This window comes from Hypanus sabinus, chromosome 12, assembly GCF_030144855.1.
Source record: "Hypanus sabinus isolate sHypSab1 chromosome 12, sHypSab1.hap1, whole genome shotgun sequence".
In the NCBI taxonomy this organism is placed as follows: Eukaryota; Metazoa; Chordata; class Chondrichthyes; order Myliobatiformes; family Dasyatidae; genus Hypanus; species Hypanus sabinus.
The window spans coordinates 110,417,044-110,442,910 of record NC_082717.1 but is presented as its reverse complement, the minus strand read 5'-3'; the positions used below and the strand labels follow the sequence as shown (position 1 = coordinate 110,442,910).

The window sequence follows — 25,867 nt, the reverse complement described above, 5'->3', positions numbered from 1 at the left end:
TCAGAAGCTGAATCGTCTGAATAAATAAAGTATGACTGGCTATGTATTATCTTCCAAGTGGATTGCAGTGCTTTAAAAAGGATAGAGAGGTGGGAAATGGGGAGGAGGGGTGTCATTACTGGTCAGGGATACTATTACAGCTACAGAAAGGGTGGGTAATGTAGCAGGATCCTCTTTTGAGAGTATGGGTGGTAGTACAGAACAGGAAGGGAGCAGTTACTCTACTGAGGGTATTCTATAGGTCCCCTGGTAGCAGCAGAGATACCGAGGAGCAGATTGGGAGGCAGAAATTGGAAAGGAGCAAAAATAACAGGTTTGTTATCATGGGTGACTTTAACTTCCCTAATATTGATTGGCACTTGATTAGTTCCAAGGGTTTAGATGGGGCAGAGTTTGTTAGGTTGTCCAGGATGGATTCCTGTCACAGTATGTTGCCAGGCCGACTAGGGGGAATGCCATACCAGATCTAGTATTAGGTAACAAATCGAGTCAGGTCACAGATCTGTCAGTGGGTGAGCATCTGGGGGACAGAGATCACCGCTCCCTGGCCTTTAGCATTATCATGCAAAGGATAGAATCAGAGAGGACAGGAAAATTTTTAATTGGGGAAGGGTAAATTATGAGGCTATAAGGCAAGAACTTGCGGGTGTGAATTGGGATGATGTTTTTGCAGGGAAATGTACTATGGACATGTGGACGATGTTTAAGGATCTCTTGCAGGGTGTTAGGGTTAAATTTGTCCCTGTGAGGAAGATTAAAAAATGGTAGGGTGAAGGAACCATGGGTGACAGGTGAGGTGGAAAATCTAGACAGGTGGAAGAAGGCAGCATACATGAGGTTTAGGAAGCAAGGATCAGATAGATCTATTGAGGAATATAGGGTAGCAAGAAAGGTTAAGAAGGGTCTGAGAAGAGCAAGAAGAGGGCATGAGAAGGCGAGTAGGGTAAAGGAAAACTCCAAGGCATTCTACAATTATGTGAAGAACAAAAGGATAACAGGATTGAAGGTAGGACCGATAAGAGGTAAAAATGGGAAGATGAGCTTGGAGGCTGTGGAAGTGAGCGAGGTCCTCAATGAATGCTTCTCTTCGGTATTCACCAATGAGAGGGAACTTCGTGACAGTGAGGACAATATGAGTGAGGTTGATGTTCTGGACCATGCTGATAATAAGGGAGAGGAGGTGTTGGAGTTGTTAAATACGTCAGGACGGATAAGTCCGCGGGGCCTGACGGAATATTTCCCAGGCTGCTCCACTAAGCGAGGGAAGAGATTGCTGAGCCTCTGGCTAGGATCTCTGTGTCCTCGTTGTCTACGGGAATGGTACCGGAGTACTGGAGGGAGGCGAATGTTGTCCGCTTATTCAAAGAAGGTAGTAGGGATAGTCCAGGTAATTATAGACCAGTGAACCTTACGTCTGTGGTGGTAAAGCTGTTGGAAAGATTCTTAGAGATAGTATCTATGGGCATTTAGAGAAACATGTTCTGATCAGGGACAGTCAGCATGGCTTTGTGAAGGGCAGATCGTGTCTAACAAACCTGATAGAGTTCTTTGAGGACGTGACAAGGCATATAGATGAGGGTAGTGCAGTGGATGTGATCGACGTTGATTTTAGTAAGGCATTTGACAAGGTTCCAGACGGTAGGCTTATTCAGAAAGTCTGAAGGCATGGGATTCAGGGAAGTTTGGCCAGGTGGATTCAGAATTGGCTTGCCTGCAGAAAGCAGAGGGCCGTGGTGCCGGGAGTACATTCAGATTGGAGGGTTGTGACTAGTGTTGCCCCACAAGGATCTGTTCTGGGACCTCTACTTTTCGAGATTTTTATTAACGACCTGGATGTGGAGGTAGAAGGGTAGGCTGGCAAGTTTGCAGCCGCCACAAAGGTTGGTGCTGTTGTAGATAGTGTAGAGGATTGTCGAAGATTGCAGAGAGACATTGATAGGATGCAGAAGTGTGTTGAGAAGTGGCAGATGGAGTTCAACCCGGAGAAGTGTGAGGTGGTACACTTTGGAAGGACAAACTCCAAAGCAGAGTACAAAGTAAATGGCAGGATACTTGGTAGTGTGGAGGAGCAGAGGGATCTGGGGGTACATGTCCACAGATCCCTGAAAGTTGCCTCACAGGTAGATAGGGTAGTTAAAAAAGCTTATGGGATGTTAGCTTTCATAAGTCGAGGGATAGAGTTTAAGAGACGCGATGTAATGATGCAGCTCTATAAAACTCCAGTTAGGCTGCACTTGGAGAACTGTGTCCAGTTCTGGTCGCCTCACTATAGGAAGGATGTGGAAGCATTGGAAAGGGTACAGAGGAGATTTACCAGGATGCTGCCTGGGTTAGAGAGTATGCATTATGATCAGAGATTAAAGGAGCTAGGGCTTTACACTTTGGAGAGGAGGATGAGAGGAGACATGATAGAGGTGTACAAGATATTAAGAGGAATAGACAGATTGGACAGCTAGCGCCTCTTCCCCAGGGCACCACTGCTCAGTACAAGAGGACATGGCTTTAAGGTAAGGGGAGGGAAGTTTAAGGCGGATATTAGAGGAAGGTTTTTCACTCAGAGTGGTTCGCGCGTGGAATGCACTGCCTGAGTCAGTGGTAGAAGCAGATACACTAGTGAAGTTTAAGAGACTACTAGACAGGTATATGGAGGAATTTAATGTGGGGGATTATATGGGAGGCAGGGTTTGAGGGGCGACACAACATTGTGAGCCGAAGGGCCTGTTTTGTGCTTTGTTCTTTGTTCTTTGTTCTTTGTTCTATCTTCAGGTGTCAGGTCTTGTATTACTACAGGGTGCTTTGTCGTTCGGATAAATTCTATCACTATTGACAGCATAAAATCATACGGGATATAGTTTGTTTACTTTTGTGCAGAAATGTATTCCTGCTACGATTTCTTCCTTTCACATTTCCCCCGACAAGTTAATCTCCGAAATCACATGCAGAGTGAAGTATTTCTGAATGGTTCTCACATCCGTGCGTCTCCATCCATTTCAAATATTGAAAATGCATACAGTTAAATATTTTAAACATGTGAAATTTTGCACATGAGCAACCCAGAAAAAACTGGAGCACTCAGCAGGTCAGGCAGCATCTATGAACATGAATAAGCAGTTGACGTTTATTCTGTCATCTGCCCGAGACCTTTCTTCACGTCTGGCAAGTAAGCAGGGAGACGCCAGAATAAATGACGTGGGGAGGGAACAGTTGCTAGATGAAGCGAAGTGGGTTTAAAAACAAAGCGCTGGAGCGGAAGGAATCTGGCGAAAGAGGACAGTGGAGCACAAGGAAAACGGAAGGACGGGGACGGTGTGTGAGGTGGTAGGTGGGTGAGAATAAACGAGACCAGAGCGGTGAATAGAAGTAGACGGGGGTAGGGGGAGGAGGGTATTTTTCTAACTGAAATTCATAACATCAGGTTTTTGCTCCTATGTCTTGAATGTATCCTCACCGGGCCACAAGAATAAGCGATGGACCGATAATATCGTGTAGGGATTGGGAACCAGAATTCAAAGTTTGGACACCAAAAAGCTCCATTTGTCACGACTGAAGCACCGGTGCTCGACGAAATGAAACACGGTTCATCATGTGGAGAAGGCCGCAATAGATTAGGTGAAGTGTTATCTCACCATGAAGAATTGTGCGGGGGACTTGTATGGGAGAAGGTGAATGGCAGATGTAAGAGTCTGGCCGCTTGCAAGGAAAAGTACCTTGAGGGAGAGCAGTGGTAAGGGACGGATGACAAAGAGAATCATAAAAGGGAGCGAGCTTTGCCGAAAGCGGTGTGCTGGAGATGTGAGGGAGTAATATGTTTGTTTGTAGCATCCCTTTAAAAATATGGTCGGCCGATCTACGCTCACCTAATCTTCCAGCCGCCTTAATAGCGACAGAGTTTATCTTGTCCTTACCTACCACCCAATGTCACCTCGCATTCAACATATTCTGCACCGCAATTTCCACGGTCTTACCAAGAATCTTATGTTTAACTCTCCCACACCGCAACTCTCTGCTTCAGGAGCAAAACCTTTTAATTCTGTCTGGGTAACCTCCAACCTAATAGCATGAATATCGCTTCTCGTACCCGTAAAAAAATATGTTCCCTCTCCGCTCTTGTTCTATTCCCCACTCTGGCCTTTTCTCATTTATCTATCACCTCCTCATGTGTCCCCTCCTCCTTCCCTTTCTCCTGTGGTTCAATGTCGTCTCACATCCGAGTGCTTCCTCTCCAGCCCTTTAGCTTTCCTGTCCTGTTGCCTTCACCTGTCACCTTCTTGCTACTCTCCTTCTCCTCCACCAGCTTTTCTATTCTGCCGTCTTTACCCTTCCTTTCCAATTCCCAAGGACATCGGACAGAAACGCCAACATTTTTTTTCTCACTTCCGTAGCTGTTGAGTTCCTCCAGCATTTTGCGTATTGCTGCTTTTAATATTTGGTAGTGAGATATTGTGCCGGAATATCCGATTCAAATGTGTTATTGCAATGTTCTCCTTGAGCCAGTGATGCCACGCTGTACTTCAGGGTTGAACTTCATTTAAAAATCGGTTGTCTTTAATGTTCAGGTTGTTAATGAGCATGGAAACTTACACTCATATAAGGTGTTTCAAAGGCCAGAAACTTTCAATCCTTGCAGCTGCAACTCTCATGAACACCAGGTTGTCATTGCTCTCACTATGTGATTTTGAGATGGTCATGTGCCTGATATTACATTGCAGGAAGACAGTGTTGAATTTATTTGTCAGTTTTACTGCTCCGAGTTGTAACTCGGAAAGGAAAGGCTGCACTTCTTAGAAACAATTGGGCTGCTTAAGGTATTGAAACCAAATGAAGAGAGTTGCAGACGACAACAGATGAGACTGTATCAGGGTAGTGTGAGTGTCAGGAAGTGTTGAAACCAAAGAGTTGTGTCCGTCCATCCAGGGAGAATCCGGAGCGACACGGATAATCAATGAACAACATTCTGACATCTTTCTCGAAAGTAGAAGAGAAGGACGCTGGTCAGATGGGCCCTCAGTGCAGGATCCGTTTCCAAATGAGAGTACGAGAAGAATTCAGCTCCTGCTTCAGCTGCTGCCTGGACTTAGTCTGGCTGACAGCGTAAAGAGCGGAGTTCGTGCAGAAGTTGCAGCCTGTACCACAGTACGTTGAAAAATAGAGGCATCTTCAGCCAATATGGGACGCCCACAGCATGAAGCATTCTGTTCCATATTGCCATCACCCCGTACAACGCCCATATCAGGGTGAAATTTCCCGAGACAGGCAGCAGTAAAACGAAGGTCTTTCTGCGGCTCTGCAGCTCCGGGTCTCTGGAACTCTGACAACGGTTGGAAGCCCGGAGTCTGCCGCGGGCTCTACTGGCCAATAAAACATATGTGATGGTGAAAGCATTGAGCTGGATAACAACGAGGAATGATATCACAGTTGAAAAGACGGAACGAGCGACATCGATTACTGTCCAGAATAGTGACCCCAGTAATTCCCATTTTTGCATGCAAGGTCACACTGTGTTAGAGGAAATATATATATCTTGGACCATGAAGAACCAGAAAACGTTCTTTGAACAACTCGATGCAGTCACTATGCTCAGAACCACAGCTGCCGTTCTCCCAGTGCAACAGATAGTGTTTAGATCCTGGAAGCAAATGGCCATAGATCGATTAAAGGTGAAGGCGACCGTGAACCAAACAGAGCCATCTGTGGCTGCCTGCAATAAGAAGACATGGGTTCTACACACGTGGACGTAAAACAGGAAGGAAAATTCATCCGGAAAAGCCTTCGGAATTTTCACCAATATGACATCCAGGAAAACGACCTCTAGGTCAGTGGCTGACATGGCCAGCAGATAGCGGGTGATTGTTTTAGAGACTCCGCACTTTCCCCGTAATAGTATGACAATCGTCACCGCGTTCACTGTGAAAAGCAGAAGTACAGAAATTATACATCAAATTGAGAGCATCGTGGTAAAATTTGCTAAGAACAAAATCAAATATTTGCACGCTTCAGAGGTACAAAAATTTATCGGTGTTTGGCAGCAATTCTTTGGCCAGTCAGGGATTAATATTCAATGAGCACGCTAATTACTGGAAGTGACGTCATCCACTGGACAAAAGAACCTTTGGATTTCGCGATCAGAATGAGGACAAAAGTGGCAGATGGCGTTTGCATCATTTCTCTCCACACATAAATATACAATCTGAGGGAAGCAGGAAATGTTGTGTTCAACTTGAACCAAATTTCAATCGAACAAATCGAGGTGATATTCGGACCAGTTCAGTGCATTGTCATCGATCTCCGTATATCACTGTAACACACGGCCAAAGTCAAGAAGGCAGAGAACGTTCTTGTTGATCGAATACCGTGGGTGCATGCAAAATGGAACTAGTTCAATAAAATGCATAACATTTCAGCTGTACACGGTTCGGGAAAATGCCGCAGCCTTTGTATCTTCCAATGTTTTCTCTCCAGCGTTATCAAATCAAACATTTCACCAAAAGGCAGGGATCTGATCAGTATGTTATAATTGACAGACTCCTCTGTCCCTTTAGACTAACAAACGATAGAAATGCAAAAACAACTAGTTTTTTCCTCATGACTCACTATTCGGTCCGCGCTGAATGCATTGCGGGCCAAACAATAAGCCGGCCTTTAGTGAAAAAGTCAGACATGTTCCAAGAGTGCTTGAGGAGCAGAGTCTGAAGTGCTGCACAAAAGTTGGTCAGAGCTTAGAAAGGGCGACAGATAGTAGATGAAACTTCTCTCTCTGAAGCCGGGAGTTGACCAGGGAATTATGGTTTCATCATGCCCGGTGACAGAGAGAATCGAAATTATCGACTCTTCACAGGAGCTGATCTGTGGGGTTTACTGTAAATTTTGAGTAATGGAGAGGACAGAGGCTTGCACTATGCTCAGAGTCAAAAACAAACGGGCGGATGAAGACGTCCATTGCAGCAGCGTGTGATATTTATGGAGGGTTAGTGCAGCGGGCAGAGACAGATTTTGGAATCGGTGCAAAGGTAAGTTTACAGTCTCGATAAGTTAAAATCAAGACAAGAAAAGAGAACGGCGCGTAGCTTTGAAATCTGCCGTCTACACTAAACACTGGAGCAACACAGCAAGGCTCGTTGAGAACTTCCTAACTTACTGCGACCATTTAAAATTTCAGGAACAGCACATCATGGCGATTCCGCTGCCTGGACATTTTCCTCTAAAATACGCTATTTGAACGTGGAAAATAATATCGCAATTCCTTTACAGTCTCTGAGTCAGGACCCTGGTACTGTCTCCCCAACAGCCATGTGGGATACCCAGTCCGCAAGTACATCAGCTGTTCCACAAGACAACTGACACACCCGTTCTCAATGACAGGTAGGGATGGACAATACAATGCTGGGTCAGCTTGAGAAATTCACGGCTCTTCAGCAAATAAAAACAGAAATTGAATGTAAAGTTTTGACAGCATCCCAACTGTCGGAAAAGATAATAAGTCGTCTGATACGGGCGTTTTCAACATTTACCGAATATAAACCTGGAGTTAAGAATATATATCAAGCAAACAAAGTGTGTATTTTCAGGTAAGATGGGGAGGAATGAAAGTGACATACGTGTTCTGTGCGATAATAAGACCGTGGTGTAGCTACCACTCGAAGTAGTTTCAACATGAGACTTCGACTTGTCAGGGATGGCAACAACAGCAAGAATTGGGTAGTAAATCGGCGCAAAGTCCCAGAGCGCAATTTGGATCCGCTGTGATAATGTTAGTTCATTTACATGAATTTTGAAGTCAGCATCACCATTGAAACATTTTGATCCATTGGTGTAATTTTACACTGAACTGATCCCAGATTCCGTCTTTTTCTTGAACTGTCGCCTGTCGCACTCTGCTCTCCAAGATCGGTGCGTCGGAACCCCGATTCCCAAGTCTGTTGAACAATGACATTCCCACACTAGTACTGACAATCATTGTAGGCAGCCCCTATTTGTACTAAAGAAGCACACTCCGGTGACGCAATCAGACCCCGTGGATGTTTACTTAATTAATCCGATGCATGAAGAGGTGTTGTTAACCTTTGCATAGCCAGTGAAATAAAGCAGCAAGGATAAAGTGGAGGGAATTGTGTGTAAGGAGCGGAATTTAAACCTAGTTGTCATGTGCATCCGGTAGAGAAAACTATCACGGAGCCTAATACGCCGAACATTTTCTCCAGACGGCTAGAGCATTATATAGTTGTTTATTTGTTTGCTTGTTTTTTGGCATACACAGTCTGTAGTCGGCTTGCATAAGCATTCGGTTATAAACTTTCTAAGGCTCAAGGACGGGATCAAAACCTCAAATTTACAAACGTACAAACCGATACAAAGCCACAACTTATAAAAAGAGGAAGGTTGGAAGCAACATGGCGCATTTGAAATTTCGGTGTCGAAACATGATCGGACAGTGACGCTCCAAAAAAAAATATTGCATTCTCCGATTATAATTTAGCTTACACACTCGGATCTATACTAGGCATCATCCCTGCCTCCCACCACGTTCTCTTTTCATGAATGAAGATGCCATTTAAATACTCATTTTAAATCACCGAGCCAGGGACAAGTAACAAATTCTTGTCAATTACTTTGCACCGTCAGAAGCTTCTGATTGCATTTCTCCTCCCTGAATCCGCATTACTTACAATGACGAGAAAATCTGCAGCTGCTGGGATCCAAGGAACATACACAAAATTCTGGAGGAGTGCATAGCCGATGTTTCAGGCCGAGACCCTTCATCGTGTCTGGGAACAAAGAAGAGCGAAGACCCACACCAGTGGGCTCCAGGACAATTACTTCGCTTTAACTATTCGATTCCCAAACATGTAATTAATTCGGGTTAGCAGCACTGTTCCCAACTTTGCACTAACATGGACTGAGTTTTATTCTAATTGTCTTTGCTTGTCAAATCTGTGAACAATTTATGCATTTTTTTCGCGAATGCTGTTTGAATGATGCTGCGTGCTTGAAATGAAGGCGATACTGCCGGAACTAAGTTTATATTTGCAGCTGTGCGAACACGTAGCTGCGCGTATAACTTTAAACTCGGATTGCTACTTCCGAACTGTCACATCCCATAAGACTATAAGACATCAGAACACAATTAAGCCACATCGAGTCCGCTACGCAATTCCACCATGGATGAGTCATAAGCCCTGTTAACTCCTTTCACCAGCTTTCTCCCTGATACTTTTGACATCTTTACTTATCGGAAACCTGTCGTTCTCCACTTTAAATATACCCAGTGACGTCCCTCGACAGTCGGCAGTGGTAATTAATTCCACGTATTCACCACGTGCCGGCTCATGTCATTCCTCCCCATCTCTACTTCAAAGTGACGGTCTTCTCCTCTGAGTGTGTGCCCCCTGTTCCGGACTTCCCCCACAATAGGACACATCATCACTGTGCCCACTCTATCTGGACATCCCATATGTGATAGGATTCAATGGGTCCCCCACTTACTTTAATTCTTATAACAATATAACCATACTACAATTACAGCACGGAAACAGACCATCTCGGCCCTTCTAGTCCGTGCCGAACGCTTACTCTCACCTAGTCCCAATGACCGGCATTCAGCCCATAACCCTCCATTCCTTTCCTGTCCATATACCTATCCAATTTTGCTTTAAATGACAATACCGAACCTGCCTCTACCACTTCTACCAGAAGCTCATTCCACACAGCTACCACTCTCCGAGTAAAGAAATTCCCCCTCAAGTTATCCTTAAACTTTTGCCCCCTAAGTCTCAACTCATGTCCTCTTGTTTGAATCTCCCCTACTCTCAATGGAAAAAGCCTATCCACGTTAACTCTATCTATCCCCCTCAAAATGTTAAATACATATATCAAGTCCCCCCTCAACCCTCAACGCTCCAAAGAATAAAGACTTAACTTGTTCAATCTTTCCCTGTAACTTAGGTGCTGAAACCCAGGTAACATTCTTGTAAATCTTCTCTGTACTCTCTCTATTTTGTTGACATCTTTCCTATAATTCGGTGACCAGATTCTAAATTGAATAAACATCGTGAACCCTCAAATGCTCCTCATATGTTAACTTTTTCATTCCCTTAACCATTCTGGTGAACCTGGTCTGGAAACTTCCCAATGCCAGCACATATTGTCTTTGATAAGCGGTTTCAAAATGCTCTCAATTCTCCAAGTGCGAAGTGTCCAACCGTCCAAGAGGAACCGTAGAACAAGGACAAAGACTTTTGGACCGGAAAGAGTATTTTTTTACAGTGAGACTGCCGAAATCTCTGCCATGTCACATCACGTGAGCAGCGTCAAGTTGGTTACTGTTTTATTTGTATCATATATACATCTAATTTTTGTGAACTTCTTTGTGTAACATTACTTCAGCTCTCAGTGTGCGTTACAGGTATTGTGTTGTGCAGCGCGGTCTGGAGGAACGTTTTCTCGTTTGGCCAGTACACATGTGCACAGTTGAATAATAATAACCTTGAACATGAACCTTGAATGTACTTGTTTTTATTTTCTGTCGAAATGATTGCTAGCATTCTGTTTGCCTTTCTTACCACTGACTCAAGCTGACTTAATCCTTAGGGAGTCCTGCATGAGGTTCACCTTGTCCCTTTGCACCCCTGATGCAAATTTGCCCCCCATTTAGACAATGGCCTGCGACTTCATTCGTTCTCGCAAGTCGTGAGAGTATACACCTCTCTACACAGTTTTCCATGTGTCACTTCCCCGTGCATTCTCCGAATCTGTCTAAATCCTTCTGCTGACTTTCAGCTACCTAAAATATTAACATCCCTGCACCCACTGTACTTGTCTATAACGCACCACCTTAACCACAAAAATCCAAGTATCTCCAAAGAGTGAGACAGGTTCTAATATAAAGCTGAATGGGAAGAATAAGATCGGAACCATCAATATATTCGCCACACCGGTCATCGCATACCCAGTCAGAATACTGTGCTGGCCAAGGAGCAAACTGGAAGCTGCTGACTTCAAACCAGGAAACAAGCAACAATACATGGAAGATTCTATTCAAAGTCCATCGTCGAGCGACTGTACCCTCACTGAAATAAAGCGCAAAGGGAACTTGGAAGTGTCAAGGCCACAGTCATGGAAGAAATGCGAAACACACAAGAATATGTCAGGAAGATGGTCCCGAAGGAACCTAACAAAATACCTCACACAGCAGGCAGGAGATATGGACATGGACGAAGGTTTGCCAGAGCCAGCGGCCCAGAGACATGGAAGGACAAGCCACTGAACATGATGTATCATCGATAGTCATCAGAGTTGGCTGACATAAGAAAGTCCAATCAATGGCTGGATATAGCAAGGCTGAGGGCAGCGCAGAGAAGCTACTCATGGCTCCTCAAGAACAGAAGCTGAGCACAAGAACAATAGAATCGGGGTGAGTCACACTAGACAAGACCCACGATGCAGATTCCGCTGTAACCATTCACCACGTGGTATCAGGGTGCAAAATGCAGACAGGGGTAGGGGCAGAATACACTGAAAGGCACAAAAAAATTGCAGGAATTGTGTCCAGGAACATGTGTACTGAGTACGGATTTGGCAGTCATAAGTCTAAATGGGAAATTCCTGAGAAGGTAATGGAGAATGACTGAGATAGGATCCTGTTGGACCTGCAGGTATACACGGATAAGCAGGTGCTGACAACCAACTAGATTTCCCAATACTAGACTAGAAAAAGAAGAAATCAATAACAATGGCAATCCCAAATGCAGAGACATCGAGAAGAAAGAATAAGTGAAGCGGGAGAAATACAGGGGCTATAAAGAGCGGATATAAAGGACATGGAAGGTTAAGGCCAGAGTAATCCAGATGGTGATAGGAGTACTTGGATCTGTGACACTTGGACTGGAAGAGTGGCTCCAACAAATCCTAGAAACAAATTCTGAGATCTCGGTCCAGAAAAGCCCACTACTATGAACAGCAAGGACATTGCGCTGAACACTCAAGCTCTCAGGCCTATGGTAGAGGGCCTGAGATTACAGGAAAAATATACACACACGCCACCAAACAGAGGTAAGAGAAATATGTATATATAAGCTAAAACGTCAAAGAGTGCAGAGAAAATATACAAGGATTTGTGGCCGGAGTTATCCGGAAAAATAGAGTCGTTTAGGATATTATTCTCCAGATCGTAGGAGAATAAGGGGAGATTTGATGAGGATATGCAAAATTTATGAGGGGACTAGAATGGGTCAATGCTGAGTTGGGGTGAGACGAGAACAATAGGTCAGGGATTAATTATGGAATGTGAAATGTGTAAAGTAAACATGGGTGAAATTCTTCGGGCAGAGTATGGTGAGTGTGTTTCTCGAATTGCCAGTCGGAATGGTCGATTCGGGTACGTACATGGATGTTAGGGCTGTGGGATCGATGCAAGTAGCTGGGACTAGGCAACATAATTGTTCTGTACTGAATAGATGGACTGAAGGGCTTATGTCAGTGTTGTAGTGTTCAATTACATTAAGGGGATTTTTTTTACAAAAACTTCTGAATATTTCGGAAGTGTCTTGAAATTCCTTCAGCCCAATACAAGGATTCTTGGATTCTGGAACGGTGTTTGAATAGAGAGTATGAGAGTCAGACTGAAATGAAGTTCAGCCATGGTGTCCCCCGCCTCATCATGCCATGGGAATGGAGGGTATAAAGTAACACACGGTGAACATTGGAGGGACTCAATAAGTGAGTAGGTCCATGCAGTGGATAGATAACAAGCTGGAAATTAAGAAGTGAAGGAAGTTGAGAAGGATTGGAGCTAGGTTGGAGAGCCTTATGTTTACTAGCTGATAGTTAATAGGTTAAAGCCGCAAAGGGCTCAAGAAGAAGATCTTTAAAGGAGAAGGGAGTGGACCATGGGAGGAAGGGTAGAAGGCGGCGCACCTGAGTGAGGTCAGATTTAGGTAAAGGGAAAAGAAACGGTAACAGGGGAGCAAAATGCGCAATCACAAGGAGGAGGCGGAGTGGAGGAATTGTTGAAGATAAAAACATCTGCAGGATATATTTATGAACGGCAGATATATGAGTCGTTATGCTTGACATTATAATTGCTTATTGGTCAAGTCGTCTTTTCCAAATGGATTTACGATGGTGCAACTTCTAGACCATCCTGCTTTGCGCAACTACCAACTGTCCTGTTTGGTTCTCGTCGCTTTCTCCTTTGAACGAACTGTAGTGCTCAGAAGCCGAAAAATAAATATTGCATCGAAAGAACGGCCGCTGAGGTTCTGAAGACAAAGATCATGCGGTAATTTCACGAAAATATTTTGCCCTTTTACGTTGACCAGAGAATAATATTTTGATAATATCCCTTGAGAATAACTCGGTACACAGCATCAAATGGGTTTAGTCAGTCGTTAGTCTTCATGACGTTCTGCTTCCAGCTTTGCTGACTCACACACAGTTCAGTGGCCAGCAAGTCCCTCAGGCATCTCCGGAGTGTGGATACCTCTAGATTCCCGGAAATGAGAAGCTGCAGGAAATCTCTCAGTATGCTTTTGATAATCTAGGGTGATTTTCTTTGCCCTGTGAGCTATTAATTTATTTACAAATGCAGCGCAGAGTAGATCCTTCCGCAAAGGGCCTGATGGGAGTTATATACAGATACACAAATAGTATCAAGGATATGATCTAAAAATTAAAACGGGGCCAGAAATATATGCCATAAAGGCAATATTAGAAATGTCATGGGTGATTTCAATATGAACGTAGATTCGGAAAATCAGATTGGTGCTGTATCCCAAGAGAGGAAATTCTGATTGTCAATGAGAAGGTTTTTATTTTACAGCAGCTCATGACGGAGCTCAGCTAACAGGCTATTCCGGATCGGGTGTTGTGCAATGAACGGCTATTAATTGGAGAGCGTAAGATATAAGAACCTTTAGAGCCATCATAATATGATCGCTTTCACGCTGAAATTTAAGTACAAGCTAAAGTTAGATTTCTCCATATCACAGCGTAGTAAAGGGAATTACAAAGGCTTGAGAGAGCAGTTGCCCAAATTTGCTTGGAAAAGAATGCTGGCAGGGATGACAGCAAAGCAGCGATAGCAGTAACTTCTGGAAGCCATTTGGAAGTCAAAGGATGCATACATTCCAAAAGAAGCAGAGCTATTCTAGAGGCAAAATGATACAGCTGTGTCTAATAAGAGATGTCAAAGCCAACATAAAAGCCAAAGAGAGGGCTAAAATAGAGCAAAATAGTGGAAATTCAGAGAATTAGGAAACTTCAGGAAACCAACAAAAATTCATTCCAAAGGAAAACATAGGTGACAGTATGTGCTACGGGGCAGGGGGATGCCCTTATTTAGGATTGTAAGCCTGTGACCAGTGATGTGCTGTAGCAATCGATATTGAGTCTTTGATAGTTCGCTATACATGTCCGAAATGATAGGTTCCACTATCGACACCAGGAAAGCAGGACTTGTAAAACGCTTCAATTTCATAAAGCAAAATCTGACCTGCGATAGGAGGACAGTCTGTGGGTTTTCTGGCAACCCGATAGTATGATCCGGTTTTATAGTATTACTGAGGAGGCCTGGATGCGAGCTGCCAGACTTTTGCCTTTATGAAAGATATTGTCACGCTGTAAAGTGAAAAATAAACAAGAATAGTAGAAATTACACATTCTTGTACAACCCGGAGTAACTCAGTCATAATTTCCTTGAGCAAGGATCTGGACAATGGGGAACCGAGGGATTATTATTGCCCCATTAAATACACTTCAGGTCACGAAGGAATCCGTGCCCAGCTAATTAAAAACCCGACCCGTGAGAAACTTACAGGTAACCATTCTGAGACGAGGCTATAGCCCAAGGAGACTTAGTGGGACACCTGCAAAATCTCGAGGATAATTAATTGGAACTATGCTGAAATGGTGGACGTTATGGAGGGATTGTCTACGGATTCTCTGTGGGTGGAGGTGAGGAAAAGGAAGGGATCAATAACTCTACCGGGTGTTTTTATTTCGGCCGCCCAATAGTAACAGGGATATCGAGGAGCAGACAGGGAAACAGATCATGGAAAGATTTAATAATAACAGAGTTGTCGTGAGTGGAGATTTTAATTTCCCAAATATCGATGAACATCTCCCTAGAGCAAGGGGTTTAGATGGGCTGGAGTTTGTTACGTGTGTTCACAAGATTTCATGACACTATATGGAGATAAGCCTACAAGAGGAGAGACTGTACTTGATTTTGTATTGGGAAATGAACCTGGTCAAGTGTCAGATTTCACAGTGGGAGAGCATTTTGTAGATAGTGATCATAATTCTATCTCCTTTACAATAGCATTAGAGCGAGATAGGAACAGATAGGTTAGAAAAGCATTTAATTAGACTAAGGGGGATTTTGAGGCTATCAGGCAGGAAATTCGAAGCTTAAATTCGGAACAGATGTTCTCAGGGAAACATACGGAAGAAATGTGGCAAATGTTCATGGGATATTTGTGTGTATTTCTGCATAGGTAAGTTCCAAGAGACAGGGAAGTTATGTTAGGGTACCGGAGCCGTGGTGTACCAAGGCTGTAATAAATCTAGTCAAGAAGAAAATGAAAGCTTACAAAAGGATCAGAGAGCAAGGTAATATTAGAGATCTAGAAGATTATAAAGCTAACAGGAAGGAGCTTAACAAGGAAATTAGGAGAGCCAGAAGAGGCCATGAGAAGGCCCTGACGGGCAGGCAACCTACAAGTATGTGAAGAGCAAAAGGATAAAACTTGGAAAATAGGACCTATCAAGTGTGACAGTGGGAAAGTATGCATGGAACCTAAGGGAACAGCAGAGGTGCTTAATGAATACTTTACTTCAGTATTCACTATGGAAAAGGATCTTGCTGATTGCAGTGATGACTTGCACCGGACTGAAAAGCTTGAGCATGTAGATATTAAGAAGGAGGATGTGCTGGAGCTTTTAGAAAGCATCGTTGGATAAGTCGCCGGGACCGGAAGAGATGTACCCGAGGCTACTGTGGGAGGCGAGGGAGGAGACTGCTTAGCCTCTGTGGATGATCTTTGAATCATCAGTGGGGAAGGAAAAGATTCCAGAGAACCGGAGGGTTTGCGGATGATGTTCCTTTATTCAAGAAAGGGAGTAGAGATCGCCCAGGAAATTATAGAGCAGTGAGTCTTAATTCAGTGGTTGGTAAGTTGATGGAAAAAGGTCCTGAGAGGCAGGCTTTATGAATATTTGGAGAGGTAAAATATGATTGGGTATAGTCAGTATGGCATTATCAAGGTCAGGTCGTGCCTTACCAGCCTAATTGAGTATTTTGAGGTTGCGACTAAACACATTGATGAAGGAAGAGCAGTAGATGTAGTGTATATGGATTTCAGCAAGGTTTTGATACTCCATGCAAGGCTTATTGAGAAATTAAAGAGTCATGGGTCCAAGAGGACATTGCTTTGTGGATCCAATAATGGCTTGCCCACAGAAGTCAAAGAGTGGTTGTAGACAGGTCATATTCTGCATGGAGGTCGGTGACCAGTGGTGTGCTTCAGGGATCTGTTCTGGGACCATTACTCTTCGTGATTTTTATAAATGACCTGGATGAGGAAGTGCAGGGATGGGTCAGTAAGTTTGCTGATGACAGAAAGGTTGGAGGTGTTGTAGATAGTGTGGAGGGCTATCAAAGGTCACAGCGGATAATAGATAGAATGCAAAACTGGGTTGAGAAGTGGCAGATAGAGTTCCACCCAGATGAGTGTGAAGTGGTTCATTTTAGTAGGTCAAATATAATGGCAGAATATAGTATTGATGTTAAGACTCTTGGCATCGTGGAGGATCAGAGGAATCTTAGGGTCCGAGTCCATTGGACGCTCAAAACAGCTTTACAGGTTGACTCTAGTGTTAAGAAGGCATACGGTGTATTCGCCTTCATTAATCGTGGAATTGAATTTAGGAGCCGAGAGATAATGTTGCATCTATATAGGAACCTGGTCAGACCCCACTTGGATTCCTGTGCTCAGTGCTTTCGCCTCACTACAGGAAGGATGTGGAAGCCATTAAAAGAGTGCAGAGGAGATTTACAAGGATGTTGCCTGGATTAGGGAGCATGCATTATGAAAACAGGTTGAGTGAACTGGGACTTTTCTCCTTGTAGCTCCGGAGGATGATAGGTGACCTGATAGAGGTATATAGGATAATGAGAGGCATTGATCGTGTGGATACTCAGAAGCTTTTTCCCAGGGCTGAAATGGTTGCCACAAGAGGACACAGGTTTAAGGTGCTGGGGAGTAGGTACAGAGGGGATGTCAGGGTAAGTTTTTTACTCTGAGAATGGTGGGTGCGTGAAATGGGCTGCCGGCAACAGTGGCGGAAGCGGGTACGACAGGGTCTTTTAAGAGACTCTTAGGTACATGGATCTTGAAAAATAGAGGGTTATGGGTGAACCTAGAAATTTCTAAGGTAGGGACATGTTTGGCACAATTTTGTGAGCCGAATGGCCTGTATAGTGCTGTAGGTTTTCTATGTTTCTATGACAATGACTACTCAAGTGAAAACGAGACAAGACCCTACTGCAACACATAAAAAACGGAAACACCAGAGTACGTTACAGCTATTATTAGCAAAACACTGAAAACACACACACACCAGAAAATAAAACGGCAAGGGATGTTCAGAATTCTCAAAATACTCCGTCGACCCGAGTTGACAGAAGCAGTCGCCCTCTGGCCGGCACCTGACGGCCCAGTGCTATCCCGAATGTACAATGGAATTCTGAAGTAAATCCGAGATTCAAAATATCCCTAGTCCCTCCGGACCTTATCCTTTCCAAACTACTCTATTGTAGGTGTCCCTTCAATTTCGTGAATTGAGCAGTCTATGGATTGTGTAGAGAATTTCGCCATGTAAGACCCTGGGTGGTGTATGGCTTGAGATTCGAGGTCAAGATAAATGTTTTAATTTGGATTCAAGTAAGGTGGGATGTTATCTCATAGAACAGGGAAATTGTAATCTTTATCCTAACAGGTTAACTATACAAATGAATTTAATGGTAAGATGAAGCGAGTCGCTAGCCGCTAGCTTACGTGATTCAAATTTGACTGGAAGTTATTTATTTCAAAACCAGATCCGTAGACCGGAGCTTGGAGGTGAATTCAGCACCTTGGTCCGAAATAATAGCAGTGGGGACCCGTGTACAGGGAAAACCTGGTACATGAGATGCGCTGCGGTTTCTCCGGCCGACGGTAGCATGTTTAGAGGAATAAGTAAGCAAGCTTTGGAAAACCGATGGACCACAACTGAAAGAGTAGTAAAGGAAAGTGACGGAGGCAGAGTGGTAACATGATCATGAGAAAGGCGAGACCAAGGGATAGGGTAGAGGAACGGGTGCTGCTCCTGCTCGCAGCGCCAAATGTTGTGATGGAAATTAACTGGTTCTTTGAGTCTCAACAGTAGAGTTGAGACACACAGTTTTAATAATAAGGAATTTATTTACAAGGGGAAGTCGGGTCAACACAAGCAACTACAATACAAAGGAAGCGGTGTGGGGACAGGGTATGGTTACACAAACAAAGAACAAGGGAAAAGCACTGCGACAGCGATCTCCCTTGACCTTGGATAGCTGCGGCTCCCTTACCAGGACAAATGATAGACCTTCTCAAACATAAATCAATGCACTTACCTTCAATGAGGTGGTCTGTAAGAGAGACCGAGCCAGCCACAAGTCTCACCTTTTACAACATGGGGCTGGGCGAGATAATCCAATTAAGGTGACCAATAATTTAGGTGTGCATTGATTAGTTGGGAGTGACCAAATGTTGATTGGCGTGTGGTGTGTCCTCCGACCAGCCAGGTGGCAGCGCATTTGTCACGTGGCCTGTATCTCTGGATACACTCCACCCCTCGGAAGATGCACCACATAGCCAACACACATAAGACGGTGAAACAAAATCGCATATACCAGAAATAACCAATTTTGAGCAGCTAAGTAAATGCAGAGACACTCAATCAGCTGGCATGCGCAACATAGTATAGAACTGGCTAAGATTACAGGAATGAGTGCGATGGACCAGTGAATGACAGTTGCCCACCACCCCCCAAGGGACCCAAACGGCCACCAATTGCCCCATGAGGTGTTGTGCTGTAGGAGCTAGTCCCTTGGTTTTTGAATCTTAGCCACCGAGTCCCGAATGTGAGCGGCCAAGTGAGTGATGTTGCTGGACTCATCAGGGATAAAGGTACAGCATTCCTTACCAACCACTGCACACGTTCCTCCATCAGCAGCGAGTAGGTAGTCCAGTGCCATTGGATTCTGCATGGGCGACCATCATGACAGCTGTCAATTCTGCCGCCATTCGGCTGAGGGCATTCTCCGTGTGTTGCAGTGCCACTGCCGTCTCGTTGGCCAGAGTCTCGAGCACACTGGCCATCTAGATCACCTCCCGGGACAGCCGGGCCGTACCATAACTGGTAAAGGCTATCATCCAGAACCTCTCTACCTCTGTAATGGCCCTCTTGTCCCGGTGGCCGCTGTACGCCGGATGCTCCCCAAGGTCATTCAGGGGATGGATGAAGGGCACCACATATGCTGGAAAGCAGCAGCCGTACCAGCTCGTGAGGAGCCACGGGCAGGCGCGGTGGCCGCAGATCCAATGGCTCCCATTCATCGTCCAAGGAGCTCCAAGCTTAGCGACATCGTCGGCAGTGGTTACTGGGGCACCCGGGTACCAGTTTTGCTGACAGTTGCTGTGACCAACTGAAAAGTTAGAAGGGTGCTCATTGCGGAGTCTGCACCAGCATTCGTTAGGTCTACTCAGTGGCTGTGGAATAACTCTGAGGGTGGGGACTCAGGTGGAGGTCAAATTGTAGGGAGGGAAATACCAGTTCCTGAAGCACCCACCCCATCGAGATGTTGTGTAATGGGGAGGAGAGTTGTGGGGGACTGCCAGCAGGCCCCCCAACCCCAAACAGATATGCCAAAACCAGCAAGAGCAAACAGTCTGTGTAAACAGTTCATCTCAATGTCATCCAGCGGGATCGGCGTGAGTGGCAGCGCATCATCAGCGTGTGCTGGGGCCCGCAAGCAGCTCCAGCAGTCCGATCTGTTGGTGTTGTTGGCAAACTCGTAAGGGACCCTGAGGAAGGTGTAGGCAGCTGTCACGGAGCCGAGCATCGCAGCGATCAGGAGGGATGACTCGAGTCGCACCATTGTTCTGGAGGGAGACGGGGGTGGTGGGGGAAGGGGGGTAGGTATAGGAGGAAACACATTCCCGTCTGGTTAAATGGTGGGTATGTATTCAAAACAAATCAGATTTTCCCGGGATGGTAAACCAGTGAGTGTCCCCTGAACCGCGCGCGACAATTTCTCCCTTTCTGGGGAGGCTCTGCGACTGTCTATTCCATTTTCTGCCTGAGTCTTCGGTCTCGGGGGGTTCGGTGGATTCCCAGTCGGGAGATGGGGACTGTGCCAGGTGGCCGGCCAGTGGGCATCCCCCTTGGCTAGTGGGCCGTGTGTTTAACTGGTCAACGGCCTGTTGAAGGACTCTTAGCCACCCCTGCAGTGTGCGAGAGTGTGTCAGAGTGTGAATTTTTTCCTTGAGCAGGCCGTTCATTCTTTCAATTAAGCCCGATGCCTGGGGGTCGTGGGGTATATGGAACAGCCACGAGATCCCCGCTTCAGCCGCCCAGGTCTGGGCTTTGGTCCCAGCAAAGTGTGAGCCCTGATCGGATTGTGCCTCCCATGGGACCCCATAGAGAGGAGAGAGGTGTTGTAATTCTCTGATGGTGCCGGTCTGGTCGGCCCTTTCACAGGGCACCGCCACCAGGACACCCGAGTATATGTCCACCATCGTGAGGTCATACTGCTTCTTATTCTGTCGCGGGAGCGGTCCAATATAGTCGATTTGCCATACTTGACCCGCTCCCGTGCCGCGACGGATATGGCCCGGTGGTCCTATCGGCCTGTCCCGTGGCTTGACTTGCTGGCAGATGGGGCAGTTATCTACAGATGTTTTACATTGATCGAGTGTCAAGGCGACACCGAATTGCTCAGCCCAGCGCCGCGTGCCATCGGCCCCTAAGTGGCCACATTTGCGGTGTGCCCACGCAGCTAGTGCACTGTGTTCTGTGTCAGGGGTGGAAGTGGTGGCAGATGATACTTGGGCAGCCTGGTCCACAGCAGCTTTAAACGTTGCCTCTTCATTATCTTTCCGGGTATGGGCATCCACATGGTGGACAGAAATTTTTCTGTGGGTAACCTGGTCCCAAATGAAACGCCAGTGATGCTGTCCCCAGAGGGGACGTCCGTGTATTTCCCACCTCATGACTTGCCACCGGGCCATCCACACTGCAATGCCGTTAGCTAATGTCCAGGAGTCAGTATAGATGTGGACTGGTCCGGTAGTGTTTTGAAGGGTGAGGTCTACTGCCGCCAGCTCGACAAGTTGACTAGAATCCCCCTTTCCCTCGGTGGTTAAAATTCTACCTGTGGCGGGATGAAATGTTGCCGCTTTCCAAAATTGTTTACCCCCTTTCCAGCGGCTGGAGCCGTCTGTGAACCAGGCGTGCAGTTTGCTGTCGGGGTCGAGGGAATCGAAGGGTTGACTCCAACATGCTGGGGAGGATTGTGCCTCGGGGATGTCCGGGGCAGGGTCCTGGGACTGGGGGAAAGCCATTACTTGTTCATGGTGGCGGCTGACCCCTTCAGGATTGGGCTCAGCCTGGTTCGCAGTGTACCACTTCCACTTGACAATGGAAGACCTCTGGGCACGGCCCTCCTTGTGGGTAGAATCGGGGGACTTGACCCATCGCATTATGGGGAGATGGGGGCGAAGGACGACAGGGTCGGTGCCTGTTTGGTGTTCTGTGGTGAGGAGCGCCAGGTAGCAGGCTAGCAGCTGGCGCTCGAAGGGGCTGTAGCGCACTGCCGCTTCAGGTAGGGACTTAGTCCAGAAACCGAGGGGGACTCTACGCCCTGGGGTCTTCTGCCAGAGGCTCCACTCGGCGACCGTCTCGCTCGCTGGGAGCTGTAACTCAAAAGGCAGACCTCCCTGGCGGGAAGTAAGTGGCATGGCTTGTTTCACCGCTAGTTTCGCCGTATCAAAGGCAGCCTGTTCCGCTGGCCCCCAAAGAAATGTGGATTTTTTCCTGGAGATCCTATAGAGCGGCCGGAGAAGCATGGTCAAGTGGGGTATCTGCTCCCGCCAAAAGCCCAGGAGCCCAGCGAATCTCTGTGTGTCAGTCGAAGGGACGGCAAAATTTAAAATTTTATTTTTGGCGGCATCGGGTATGCTTCTGTGCCCGGAGGTCCATTGTACTCCGAGGAAAATGACACCCTGGCTGGGGCCCTGTATCTTTTCCATATTAATGACCCAACCCCGTCCCCTGAGAGATGCGATTAACATGTGAAGGGCCTTTTGACACAATGGTCTCAGAAGGACCTTGGAGAAGGATACCGTCTATATAATGGGCAATCGAAATCTCCGGTGGGAATTGGATGTTGTGTAACTCGCGGGAGACAAGGCCATGTCAGATAGTAGTGCTGTGAATGTACCCTTGAGGCAGGCGACAAATTGTGTATTGTCTGCTATCCCAAGTAAAGGCAAACTGGCCTTGGCAATCTGAATTCAGGGGAATCGAGAAAAATGCGTTCGCTAAATCGACAACAGCGTACCAGGGTTTATGGGGACGACCTGCGATGTCTTCAATAAGGGTGACAATGTCAGGCACAGCAGCGACGGGGGGGGGGGGGGCGGTGCAGCCTTGTTCAACTGCCCATAATCAACGGTCATCCGCCAGTAGCCGTTTTTCTTTCGGACGGGCCAATTGGGGCTATTGAAAGGCGAGGCAGCGGTTCTAATAATTCCCTCTCGTAACAGGGCTTGAATGGAGTCTGCGATTTCTTGGCGCCCCCCACCGGCACTCTGTACTGACTGCTACAGATGATCTTGGAGGGGGGGGGAGAATAACAATTGGCTCCCACTTAGCCGCCCCGACGAAGGTGAACTTGCCCCTGTTTGTTTTAAGTGATTGTCCCTTTAAAACATTGACCCCGAGGATACATTCCGGGGAAGAGGCAATATGGACTTGTACACGTCTGGGGGAATGGTTGCCTATGGCGAGGCGAAGGGTAACCTCCCTAGTGGGTAAAAGGGAGCCCCCCAATCCCTCTACCTGCATGTCCGTACCCCTCCATGAGGCAGGATTGCCTGGGATAATTGTGTGCTGGGCGCCTGTGTCGACAAGCGCCATCCACCTCTGTGTGTTTTCCTTTCCCCAATGTACTGTGACGGGTGTATGTGTCCTCATGTCCCCCGGGTGGGAAAGGGCGACAGGGCAAATGTGCCGGAGGCCCTGGCCTTCATCCTATGGGGGGGTGGAAGGGGGCTGCCACGGTAGGGGTAAGGCACTTTGCTGGTGGAGGTGGGACATTTCCTGCCTGACGAGCTGTCTGAATTCTGCTTTGAGGGCCTTCGAGACAGTTTCAGGTAAGGGAGGCGCGGAGGGTGGCTTGATGTGGGCATGGTCTGGCCTGGCGGTCTTTTTGTAACTGGTCTTCCCCCTGCAATGCTCCTTCCACAGGGCATATAGGTTGGGGGTGGGGATCCCATCTATATTATTACGATCCACCCCTGCACGCAGCAGGGAGGGGAGGGATAGTATCTAGGGCCCTTATCTCGGGCTTGCGGACCTGAGCAGGTGCCCCGCTCTGCATATATTCTAATCCCTCCAAGAGGGTGATGGCATCCCGTATGTCCTACCGCTGGCTGGTGTGATGAGGGGCAGGATTACAGACTTCAGATCGGGGCGCGCGGTAGTGACTAAGTATCCCGCTCGGGCACCAGTCACTCGTGTGTTTTCAAGGAAGTTACGGTCGCAGGCACCTTGATAGATGCCATTAACCAGTGCCCATTCCCTGATAATCCGTGTGCCCTCACTGACCGTACCCCATTGCGTGCGCCCGTGTACATCCCACTCCAGAAGTGTGGGACAGCGAGCTCGTACCGCGGTCATTACCTGATCCGACAAGATAATGCCGTCGAGGATTTCTGCTTGTAGCGCCCGCAGCGCATTGTTTATGCTCTGCTGGTCAGAGAGGCTTCCCAGGGCGCTTGCCTCCTGATGGGAGAGGCTGAGGTTGGGGCCCCCCAACAGCCGGAGCAGCCAGGCGGCCAGCTGCTCGCCTGGTCGTTGGCAGTACCGATACGCCATTTGGGTCAGCTCCTTGGGGGAGAAGTCCCGGGTCTCTGTGGTCTCGGAGTGACAAGGAGAAGGTCCAGGCGTCTCCCCCTCGTTCCCTTCCACCCTGGGGTGAACCTGGGACCGCGTGGTGACGAGTCAGGCATGTTGGAACTCGGGTGAGAAGGGGGAAGGGTGGTTGTGGGACGGCTCCTCGGGCACCCCCTCTTCGTCACTATCCAGCCAGATGTCCCCATCCCCTAGCCATGTGTCCATCTTGTCGCCGCACTGGACTAAGGCTCGAGGCTTTAATGGGTCCGGCTGTCAGACAGACCGACGGGCTGCCCTGCCCTTCCTTCAGCGTGCAACAACGCTGACTGAGGTCTTCAATTTCCCTGCCCTTACGACTACACAAGTGCTGCAGGTGATCAGTAATTCTAACCTGGCATCTCAGCAGGGACGCAAATAACCAGAAGGCACCCCTTTGACTCCTCTTGGCTTTGGGGAACCCTGATTCCTTCAGGAGGGAGACCACATGATGGCCCAGCTTCTCTCCACGGGGCTCTAACTGCTCAGACCAGTCCACTGGTTTTCCGTGATCTGCCAGCATGCTGGCCAGACTCTCAAATCCCTCCCTTTCATCAGCCCATCGGGGGATCTTATCCTGGGTGCCTGCACTGGCTTTCTTCCCATTATTCCAGAACATTATCCCCTGTGCTTGTGTCCAGCCAAAATCGATGTGACCCTGCCCGCAGCGCCAAGTGTTGTGATGGAAAATAACTGGTTCTTTGAGTCTCAACAGTAGAGGCCTGGACACACACAGATTTAATAATAAGGAATTTATTTACAGGGGAAAGTTGGGTCAACACAAGCAACTACAATACACAGGAAGCTGTGTGGGGACAGGGTACGGTTACACAAACAAAGAACAAGGTGAAAGCACTACGACAGCTATCCCACTTGACCTTGGATAGCTGCGGCTCCCTTACCAGGACAAACGATAGACCTTCCCAAACATAAATCAATGCACTTACCTTCAATGAGGTGCTCTGTAAGAGAGACCGAGCCAGGCGCAAGTCTCACCTTTTATAGCATGGGGCTGGGCAAGATAATCCAATTAAGGGGACCAATAATTTAGATGTGCGTTGATTAGTTTGGAGGACCAAATGTTGATTGGCGTGTGGTGTGTCCTCCGACCAGCCAGGTGGCAGTGCATCTGTCACATGGCCGGTATCTCTGGATAACCTACTCACGTCAACAAAATCTCTTGTCTGCTCCCCTGACTATAGAGACTCCAATGACGGCAGCTCTCCTCTTCTCCATCCCATCCTTCTGCACCACAGGGTCAGACTCAGTGCCAGAGTGCCTGCCACCGTGGCTCACCCCGATCGGTCGTTCTCACCAACAGCATCCAGGACTTATTATTATTAAACTTATTATTCAGGGAATGGCTACAGGGGAGCTCTGCACTTTCTGTCTACTCACCTTCGCTTTCCCGCCCGACTGTCACCCAACGACCTGCTTCCGGCAGCCTAGGAGTGACTACCTCCCTGTACATCATTTCTAATACCACTACAATCTCTAATGCCGCCTCTTTCAAAAACCAAGAGTGCCGTTCACGTGGTTCGGGTAACTTCTGTATCTTTAGGTCTTGTAGCTTTTTGTTCACCTTCTCTTACCCAGGCGAGTGGCTCACATGGGTATCCACTTTTGGATGTAGCTTGAG

At 47.0% G+C, this 25,867-nt stretch overlaps 1 pseudogene; it reads right to left on the bottom strand.

The window, feature by feature from the left end:
- Positions 1–20,261: 20,261 nt before the first annotated feature.
- On the bottom strand, positions 20,262–24,174 carry LOC132402425 (uncharacterized; annotated as a pseudogene).
- Between the last annotated feature and the right edge of the window lie 1,693 nt (positions 24,175–25,867).